Genomic DNA, 10,497 nt, shown 5'->3' on the forward strand with positions numbered 1-10,497 from the left:
AAAACTACCTTGTGGTAGTCTCTCCTACACAGGAGAAAGGGAGCACTGACTGCCTACATAGATGGGAGCTTAGTTATTCAGAGAACTGATCCCGTCTTTCAATATAATATTTCCAAAGCGGTTTCTAGCAATGAAACACTAATTATCAATTAAAATGCAGGAATGAAATGCCAATAAAACAGCCTCTCCACCAAACCGCCAGAGCAACAGTTAGCTTCTCATTTATTGAAAACACAAGTGACTAAAAGCAGTTTTAACCCGGCACATAAAACTCTACAGAAAAGGGGGGGAAAGCACCAGACAGGCATTCCATAAGCAGGCGCCACCACACAAAAGGCTCCGTCTCTAGTCATCACATGCCTCGTTGAGGGAGGAATCCAGGGGAGGGCTTCCAAAGACAACCTTAATTAATTGATTGATTGATTGATTTTGTTCCACACATCCCGCCCTCCCTACGAGCGGGCTCAGGGTTGCTAACAACAAAATAGTTACAAAACCATTAAACCAATTATAACAATACAATAAATTATTTAAAACATTAAAAGAGGCAGACCAAGACATACATTCATAGTTCCAGCAATGCTAACTGGATGACAGAACAAAGACGGAATGGACAGACGTAACAGGGCAGTTTTCAGCAAAGGAGGCCAGATGGTTGGGCGTCCACTGCCTCAACCAAAGGCCTGGCGGGACAGCTCTGTCTTACAGGCCCTGTGAAACTGTAATGAGTCTCTCGGGGCCCTGATCTCAAACGGGAGCATGTTCCATCAGTCAGGGGCCAGGGCAGAAAAGGCCCCTAAGCGGACATCCTTAGGGCCGGGGACAACCAGGAGCCTGAATACAAGGCTCTCTGAGGGGCATACGGGGAGAACGGGCAAGTGCATTTGGGCAAGTGCATTTGGAAGCAGGAGGTCCAGTTCCTAAGTGAGTTGAAACTGACCAGCCTCTGGGCAAAGGCTTAAGAAGTCTCACAGTCACCCAAGCAGCCTCCACGTGACCAGAAGGCTCCGAGTGACTGCAGCAGCTAGTAGGTCTGATGGCTGCTTTACCGCCACCTTTCCCCTCCCCCCCCCCTCTGGCATTGCCCATCCACATCGGCTGATGACCCCCAAACTGGGTTTTGCTTCGTTTTAGCAGAGAATATTCTTCTCCTGTGACTTTACTCTCCATCATGTCATCAGAAGCCACAGACTACTGGGCTGTGAGCAGCGATGGCAGCTACAAGATTGCAGGAAGGGGTCCCCCCAGGTATCAATAGGTATCACTTCTGAAAGCTGCTACTACAGTCACTCGAAGGCTCCTGAAGACTAGTTCATTAGCTGCTGCCTTGATCATTCCGAATGTGCAGAGAGAGCTTTGAAGCACCTTCAGATCAGAGGGCCAGGTGCTTACTGGGTGGGGCAGGAGAAGGGTTGCGATCAGACATTTTGCAAAGCATGAGCCCCTCCCAGAGTATTCCAGGAGGGGGCCAGCTCCAGTGCTGCATGCCATATTAGTTAATAACCCTACTGAAGAGTACTTGTCCAAGAACCACCCCCCCCAAAATCTGAGAGCCAAGCCCAGCTGGTCTCCCTCCACCCCCAAAAAAACTCTTGTTTGGTTTCCGTCCCTCTTGCGCTAAGCCCCACACCCAGATCAGCCCCTCCGAGGCTTGCAGATAACCGACAGAAAAGCCACAACCGAAAAATGGGTGACTTCACTTTTAACCATCGATACGGCTCCTGGCTCACTTCTGCACCTCCAGATGTGCTTCGTTTGGGCAGCTGGGTGCGGCATGACCACACTTCAGGCCCACGTAGAATCGTTTGTTCCCCCGCATCGCTTTTCCCTCCGACCCCCACCTGCCCACTCAGCATGACGTGACCAACTCGGGCTGTGAAGTCTACAGAACCAAAGCCCTCCGAAGAAGGCAGGGATGCTCCAGGGGCCCTGGCACAATCCCGTATTTAATTTCCCAGCGCTGAATAGCTCAAGCAGCACCCGGCTTTTATTAAATTACGCCTGCTGCTTTCCTCCTCCTTCTCCATCCACCCCGCCCGCTCCAGCCACCTGAGCATGAAGCCCATAGTCAGTTCCCCTGACGATCCACACCAAGCATCGATCCACACCAAGCATCGTATGAGGGAGACCGGTTTCAGGGAAGATCTCCCAACGCCTCATTTCACATACAGATTTCCGACTCAACCTAATGTGTAAGGAAACTCTCCCCACAAACAGAAGACGCACGTGTATTTAAATTACTTTCTAAACGAACTGGTGTGGAGCTGGTTCATTTACAAATATTCAGTGAGGCAGAGGGGGGGGGGGGGTGGTTTTTTAAAAAATTAATAGGGGGGGGGGGGGGGGGGGGGGACCCAAATGACACCTCCCCTTTGTATTTAATTTTCTGAAGGGTTTCCCATCGAGGAAACCCGTAGGGTTTTTTTAAAAAAAATGAAACACTTCTCTGACTGCTTTTCACGCTTTCAACAGAAAATGTCTATCGAACCAGATGTGTACGCACACCTTTAATTATTTCCAAAGAAAAAGCATTCTTTAAAAAAAAAATTACCTGGTGGCTCAGCATGACCTAGATCTCAGCTGTCTCGGCATGATCGTATCCCAGGCGCGACCAGAAGACCCTCCCCAGCTCTGGTCCAGCTCACTGGAGGTCACCAGCTGACGGGTGCTACAAAACCGACCTGCTCTTCACAACTGAAAGGAGGAAAACCCCTCTGTCAAACACATCCCCCTGTGTCACAACAGCCCTCTGGTTCTTCTCAGGGAACATCCTGGCGTTGCCATAGCGACGGCTTACCTCCAGCAGCGGTCCAGGCTCCGGCGATCTGCTCACACAGCCCTGGCGTTAGCCATGCAGAAACGACCTGCCAGTGATTCCCAATTCCAGATGTAGGGGTCGGGCAGAGAGACGACGACGACGACGAAGGGCTTTCTTCCCCCACAAAGGACTCATTGCACGGCAGCTGGGGGTAGAGGCACATGTACAGACGGAAACGTTAATGCTCCACACTTGTCGCCTTCTTCCGAACAAAATCCACTAGCTGCCAGATGTTTGCCAGCCAGGCGAGTAAGAGCCTCTCATAAAAGCAGACCCAACCTCCGGCACGCCCGGAACAATACAAATAATCAGCCTACAGCCGTTTCCTTTTATCACGTTCCCCAGACAGGATGATAAGTGTGGCGTTTCCCCTCAGCCGCAAATTGGAGGATGGTAATGCTGGCTCAGAGCATGAAACCAAACTGAAATTCTCCACAAAGGGAAATGCGGTGGGGAGTCCCCCACCCCACCCTACCATGGAACAAACCCTCAGGGCTCTTTAAACAAGATAATGAGTTTAATCATGTGTCTACATTGTGAATCTTACTAGATGATTTCTGCCTTCCCTCTCTGACACCAATGGCATCTTAAAAAGTGATAAAATACAGCAGCAGCAAAATCCAATAATGGGGAAAACGACTATTCATCACACACGCACACATATAAATAACACGCAATTCACATGGTAGACGCACAACACGCCCACAGACGTCACAACAAACCACAATCTGTACAAACCAGTTAACCAACCGGCGGCAAATCCTAGTTTGAAACTCCCGTATAGTGCTAGCCAACAAACTCCGGTTTGTTGAACCATTCTGATGTCACAACCACCGGGAGTTCAATCTCATTAACAAACCAGAATTTATCGTGATGTTTGATTGCAGCCATGGCATTAAAATGGAGCTGAGGGTGGGGGACCATTCACACAATGGAGCATTACAGTGTAAGGAGAGGAGAGAGTAGGGCTTAGTCCCCCTCACCCAAGTGCTCAATTCTACCTGTAAAACATAAAAAATTAACAGAAGGCCCAGGCTCTGGCACAGCAAAAGCCATCAGAGGCTAAAGAGGACTCCCTCAGGCCTTCTCACAGGCTAAGAGAGAAGAAGAAGAAGAGATTGGATATATACCCCACCCTTCACTACCTGAAAGAGTCTCAGAGGGGCTTACAATCTCCTTTCCCGTCCCCTCTCCACAACAGACACCCTGTGAGGTAGGTGGGGCTGAGAGAACTTTGACAGAAACTGCCCTTAATAAGAACTTGTGACTGACCCAAGGTCATGCTAGCAGCTGCATGTGGAGGAGTGGGGAATCAAACCTGGTTCACCCAGATCAGAGTCCGTGCTCTTCTTAACCAGTATAGCAAACTGTCTCTCAGGGAAGGGAAGGAACCAGAAGAAGGGAAGGAGCCAGGAGGAGGAGGATGGATGGCCCAGACTAGCCCCATCTCCTCAGATCTCGGAAGCTAAGCCGGGTCTGCCCTGGTTAGTACTTGGATGGGAGACCACTAAAGAAGTCCAGGTTCACTATGCCGAGGCAGACGATGGCAAAACACCTTTGTTGGTCTCTTGTCTTGAAAACCCTTTGGGGTCGCCATAAGTCAGCTGTGACTTGACGGCGCTTCCCATTAGTGCAAACCTCTTCCTATCTGAAGGGCCGGGGAACCAGCAGGCAGGTGCAGATCAGCAGGGAGCATCCAGAGATGGAGAAGCTCTGTGCCCACGCACACACACACACCCTGCCCCCCTCCCATGAACACAAGGGAAAGGAAATGTGAACAGTACACCTGACTCTTTCCACCACAACTAGTCTGGAGGCCCTGTTCTCACAGAGTAGTCACCTTCATGACTGAATGCACCTTTGCATTAAAACTACATCCCCCTACATAGAGAAATCTAGATGTCAAGGAGCAGCCTTTCCCCTGACACACTAGTTTTCTACATGCAGGGAGATTTTTAAAACAGCAAGAATCCACTACGTGTGCCTCACCTCCTGGCCGATGTGGTGTAACTCAACAGAGGCAGACCATCTCAGTGAGAAATGCAGCTTGGAGGGTCAGTTTCCCTTGGAAGAACATTGGTTACTAACTGTTCCACAGAGGAGTCATGAAATAATGAAGTTATTTAAGTGAAAAACATTAGAGGGGGAGAGACAAAAAACGGGACACTGTTACCCATCACTTCTGATGTTTAGGAAGCAATTTTTCTCCAGGCCAGTTTGGCCAGGGATCCTGGAGGGTTTTTTGTCATCTTCTGGGCATGGAGCAGGGGTCACTGGGGGTGTGGAGGGGGAGGTATCTGTGAATTTCCTGCATTGTGTAGGGAGTTGGACTAGATGACCCTGAAGGTCCCTTCCAACTCTATGATTCTATGATCAAACAGGTCTCGTCGGTTCTTACAGTGCTATCTGATTTGAGACGAAGGTTCTGTGGGCTTCTGCGCCACCACAAAAGCCCTGCAAGACCCACTGACTACAAACAAAGATGCCTATCACCAAGACAGGGTTTTTTCCCCCTTCTATTTACCTCTTTCCGGTAAGAAAAACACTATCACACATCTCCGGCCTTTTCCTGATTCTGTAATAATCTACATACGGATGCAGAGACAGACACATCATCTGGCTTCTCAGCTGTGGAACTATTATCACATTTTTAATCTTGCTCTTTCTGCAAGCTCTGGCCAGCACACACTTAAGGGGAGGAGAAAATCCCCTTCCTTGGTTGGGTTACTCAAGTCGCAGCACAATCCTAGGCAGTTACAATGGATTTCGGTGGGTTTAGAAGGGTCCAGTGCTGCTTTGGGTGGCACTGGAAAACTGCTGCTCCCCTTCCCCTCCAGAGGCACCCAGCTCACAAGCTTCTTTCTTTGTCCCGCGGATTAGCTAATCATATGACTAATGACTGGGGTTATGGCGAGCTGGAAGCCTCGCTCAGTACGTGCCGGGCCACAGGGTCACACAGCAACCAGCTCCTTGCGGGTTTGCAGAGCTCTGGGCAGGGTCCAGGATGTGACATTTTCACTGGGTTCTCTGAATATCTACAGTGACCATGAACGAAGCCTTGGGGAGAAACTGGTAAAAAAAAGAGGGAGGCAGGGAGGATAAGTTGTGCATGTGAAGTTTGATCTTCCCGCCTCTCCCCTCCAGCGGCAGCCCTCCTTTTGGGGTCCGACAGGAGGAAGGAGGGAGGGAGGTGGGGAAATAGCACTGCACAAGCATAGAATCATAGAGTTGGAAGGGGCCCTACAGGCCATCTAGTCCAACCCCCTCCACAATGCAGGATCAGCCTAGAGCATCCCTGACAAGTGTTTGTCCAGCTGATGCTTAAAGACTGCCAGTGAGGGGGAGCTCACCACCTCCCCAGGCAGTTGATTCCACTCTTGCACAACTCTTTTTACAGTAAGTTTTTCCTCAGGTCCAGCTGGTACCTTCCCGCCCTTACTTTAAACCCATTATTGCCAGTCCTGTTCTCTGCTGCCAACAGGAACAGCTCCCTGCCCTCCTCTAAGCGGCAGCCCTTCAAGTACATAAAGCAATCCTGTTCCCCCTCCTCAGCCTCCTCTTCTCCAGACTGAACATTCCCAAGTCCCTCAGCCTTTCCTCCAAGGGCTGGGTCTCCAGGCCCCCGATCATCCTCATCGCTCTCTCACCTGCTCCATTCTGCCCACATCCTTTTTGAAGTGAGTCCTCCAGAACTGCACACGACACTCCAGGTGCTATGGAAATTTTAGGATCCAAGAGGGAGGGAGGGAGAAGTCTTCCTGCCCTCAGCCAGACTCTGTGATAGTTTAACTGCAGGTAACTTTCGCATGGATGTGTGGAGCAACTCCACTGAGAAGCACCAGCATCTGGGACAACACAAGAGTTCTGCCTCTGGCATGTGATCTGCTGTAACTAGCGTGGTGCAGGGCTTAGAGCATCAGGCTAGTCTCTGGCAGGACCAGGTTCGAATCCCCGCTCTGCCAGGGAAGCCCACTGGGTGACATTGGGCCAGTCATGTACCCTCAGCCTAACCTACCTCACAGGGTTACTGTGAGAATACAATGGAGAAAGGGAAAGTGTCGTAAAACCCGCTGGGAAGAAAAGTGTAGAATAAATAATAAGAAAATATCGCTGAACGGCTGACATTGTTAAGCAGACATTAGCTGGAACTCCCCAGGGTGGGTGGCCTCAAAAACAGTTGGGGGTGAAATTCCAGACAAAGTGAAATAGAGATAGGAAGGTGCCTCTGAGCATGTGCGGACTGCTTTTGCCTCGTCAAAGAACACACAAAGGTGAACAAGGGCCAGGAGAACCGGGAGCGTTTTGGCTAGACTTGCCATGTCCTTTTAGGCACACATTCTAATGCCCAAGGGGGTGGGGCCTGGTTGGTCAGGAGGTGGAGCCTATGGAAACAAGGCGGGGCCTAGTAATGCCTGATAGATTCTGAAGATGGCAACTGGCAGATCAGCTCGGCTGTGCTTGGCACCTCGAGGGTGAAGCAGAAGATCTTGAAACAAGCAGAGAGATGAGTAAGAGATCACCTGCCCTTTTAGACACGGACTAGCCCCTCACTCTCATGAAAGGGTCGTAAACGTTCTGAAACTGCAGGTCACTCCCCGAGATCCGGCTACCCTTGTTTTGGAGAAAACCCTCTGCAGATGGTGCCAGCACTCCACACACCATTGTGCCTTTCTTGGCTTATAGATATCTTGGCAAGGAGCTGAAAAGGGAAGGAAGGAGGGCCAAAGGGGGGCAAAAGTCGAATGGAAAAGAGGAGAAGTAGCCTGGCAGCGGCCCAGAAACGTAGCACAAGGGAGACCTCTACGCAAGTCGCTTCAGAGGGGAAACCAGCCCTGTATGGGTGGGCTTACAGTACAGCCAAGCCAGGAAAGCATCTTCATTCATTTTATGGAAAGTCAACAACAGCTATAGGCTCAGGAGGACTCATACATACTGTGTAACGTATGGAACTCACTGCCACAAGATACAATGAAGGCTATCGGGCGACTCTGACAAAGCAGGCTTACGGTTAGACCATTTCATGACAGACTCGTCATCAGCGAGTGGCCGTGACAGGCAAACAGAACCTCCATGTTCAAACCCAGGACGCTGCTGAGAACCTGATGCTGTTGGGGAGGGGGGGAGAGAAGAGGGTTGTCGACTGTTGCACTCTGCTCGTGAATTTCCACTGGTGGATGCTTCTGGAAACATGGAGATGACGGATCTCTGACACGATCCAGAATGACATTACGGAGGGTAGAGCAATCCAGAGCTATTGAGTCACAACAGGCAAATTAAACCTCTAACATTCAGCACCTCTACGCTTAAATATTTACATACTTTATACCCCGCCTTTATCCCATATGGAGACCCAAGGTGGCTTATGTTATTCTCCTCTCCTCCATTTTATCCTCACAACGGCCCTGTGAGGTAGGTTAGGCTGAGAGCATGTGTGACTGACCCAAGGTCCCCCAGCCAGCTTCCTTGGCAGAGCAAGGATTTGAACCTGGGTCTCCCAGATCTTAGTCCAGCACAAGGAGGAGGAGGAGGAGATTGGATTTACACCCCGCCCTTCCCTCGGAGTCTCAGAGCGGCTTACAATCTCCTTGCCCTTCCCCTCCCCACAACAGACACCCTGTGCGGTGGGTGGGGCTGAGAGAGCTCTTTCAAGAACTACTCTTTCAAAGACAGCTCTGATAGAGCTATGGCTTGCCCAAGGTCATCCAATAGCTGCAAGTGGAGGAGTGGGGAATCAAACCCAGTTCTCCCAGATTAGAGTCCGCACACTTAACCACTACACCACACTGGCTACACCACGCAGTCTCTCAAGCGACCGAAGTTGTACACAGACAGGGCAGAGGCTAACCTCCCCTGCATCACTCCCAGTGCTGCTGGGACGCGGCTGGGCTCATTCCTGGACGGAGTTCAGCCCAATCTGCTCCCAATAAAAAAGGGTCACAAGCCAGGTCCCCCCCCCCCCCCACACACACACACCTTTTCAGAAATAAATCAAAGCTCCTCCTCCCCAACAATGTGTCTGCATCAGTCTCTGCAGGCTGGAAACCCGTTTAGGAAAGAGCTTCTTATTTAGAGCCGGAAATGAAACCCAGGATACTATCTTGTGACCGCAACGCTGAACAAACAGATCTTTAGTTTTGACAGGAAAATGCTCAGGAGCGGGTGAAGTGAGAAAACTGCAATCAGTCAGGGTCCCCCCCACCTCCCCACCATCCCTCCTGTTTAAATACGTTGGTTTAAGAGACATACAGACAGTGTGGTGGAGCGGCTACTGTTGGACTAGGATCGAGGGGAACCAGGTTTGAATCCCCTTCATGGAAGCTCTGGGCCAGTTACCCCCTCTCCGCCTAGCCCACCTCACAGGGTTGTTGTGAGCAATGCTCCCTCTAAGCCGTGGAGTCTTGTGAGCAAAAATTCTACTTTGTGAGCTACCGGCATTAAAGTTGTGAGTGAGCGATCTGGCTGCCACAGAAATTAGTTTTGCTCTGGAGCCCTCCTTCCTGAGCTGAGACAAAAATGTGTGAGCCGAACGCTAAAAAACTGTGAGAATAAAATAGAGGTGAGGAGAGAAAGCCAAGCTATAAATAAACAAATATTCTACCCAAACCTGGTGCTCTCGAGAAAGAGAGAGAGTTCAGGGGCAGAGCATCTGCTTTGGATGCAGAAGGTCCCCTGTTCAGTTCCCTAAAGGGTCCCAGGGAGCAGATATGAGAAAGACATATTGGTGAGCTACCAGCCAGAAGAGGCAATACTGTGCTGGGTGGACCAACATACATAGGGTTGCAAGCTCCAGGTGGGGAAATACCTGGAAATTTGGGGGGCGTGGAGCCCGAGGGGGACGGGGTTTGCCGTAGTGGCCATTTTCTCCAGGTGAAATTACCTCTGTCGCCTGGAGATTAGCTGTAATAATGAGAGATTTCCAGCCACCTTCTGAGGGTTGGCAACCTTATATCATACAGCTGCTCCCTTCTGTTGTGCCGGTAGGTCTCCTAAGCCGTGAACTCAGGGGTCGTTTCGTAGAAAAAGAGCTAGGGGAACTCATTAGCATAACTCATTAGCATATGCCACACCCCCTGACATCACCGGAAGTGTGTCATAAGGCCACACACCCCGCCCCCAACAGTCCCGGCCGCCGGTGTCGGCCTTGCAGCTCCACTGCCGAGCCCCATGAGGGGCCCGGCAGTGGACCTGCAAGGGCGGCGGGAGTGCAAGGAAGCCCCACGAAGGCCCTCCCTGGCCCCAGGCAGGCAGGGGTGGGGAGAGGCAGGGAGGAAGCAACTTACCCTCCCCCCTCTTCTCCTGCCTCCTCCTGGCTGAATGAGGGTCGGAAGCGGGGCGGCCAGAAGCAGGGGGCGGGGGTTCATCATGTGCCCCGCCCCCCCCACCTCACCCAGGGGGGACTGCGATCCCCCCCGAAATGACCTCTGCGTGAACTGCTTCCTAAGAGGCAGAAATTAAGCGGTGAAGCTTGACCTCATCAGAAACATGTGTCCACTAGTGGGATTTATTATTTCTTTATCGTATGTCAGAGTTACGCAAGAGGCGTATAATAATATAATATACATAACCAAGTTGATACAGCGAGCCTGCAGACCGATTGGGCAATCCCCCTAAATCCTAATATCTAGATTTTCAATCCAGTCAGTTGCAGCTGGGGAGAGTTCAAAGAGCTCCATCGCATC

General features: G+C 50.9%; 1 protein-coding gene across 1 annotated transcript in view; it reads right to left on the minus strand.

The window, feature by feature from the left end:
• The window catches only part of SEMA4A (semaphorin 4A), a 106,107-nt gene that overhangs the window by 88,425 nt on the left and 7,185 nt on the right, over window positions 1-10,497 (minus strand). The window contains exon 2 of the mRNA XM_015420285.1: window positions 2,798-2,963. The gene's annotated coding sequence lies outside the window, so the exon portion shown is untranslated. The remainder of the gene's footprint in view (window positions 1-2,797; window positions 2,964-10,497) is intronic.

Source organism: Gekko japonicus, unplaced genomic scaffold (genome assembly GCF_001447785.1).
Source record: "Gekko japonicus isolate JY-2015 unplaced genomic scaffold, Gekko_japonicus_V1.1 scaffold306, whole genome shotgun sequence".
Classification (NCBI taxonomy): domain Eukaryota; kingdom Metazoa; phylum Chordata; class Lepidosauria; order Squamata; family Gekkonidae; genus Gekko; species Gekko japonicus.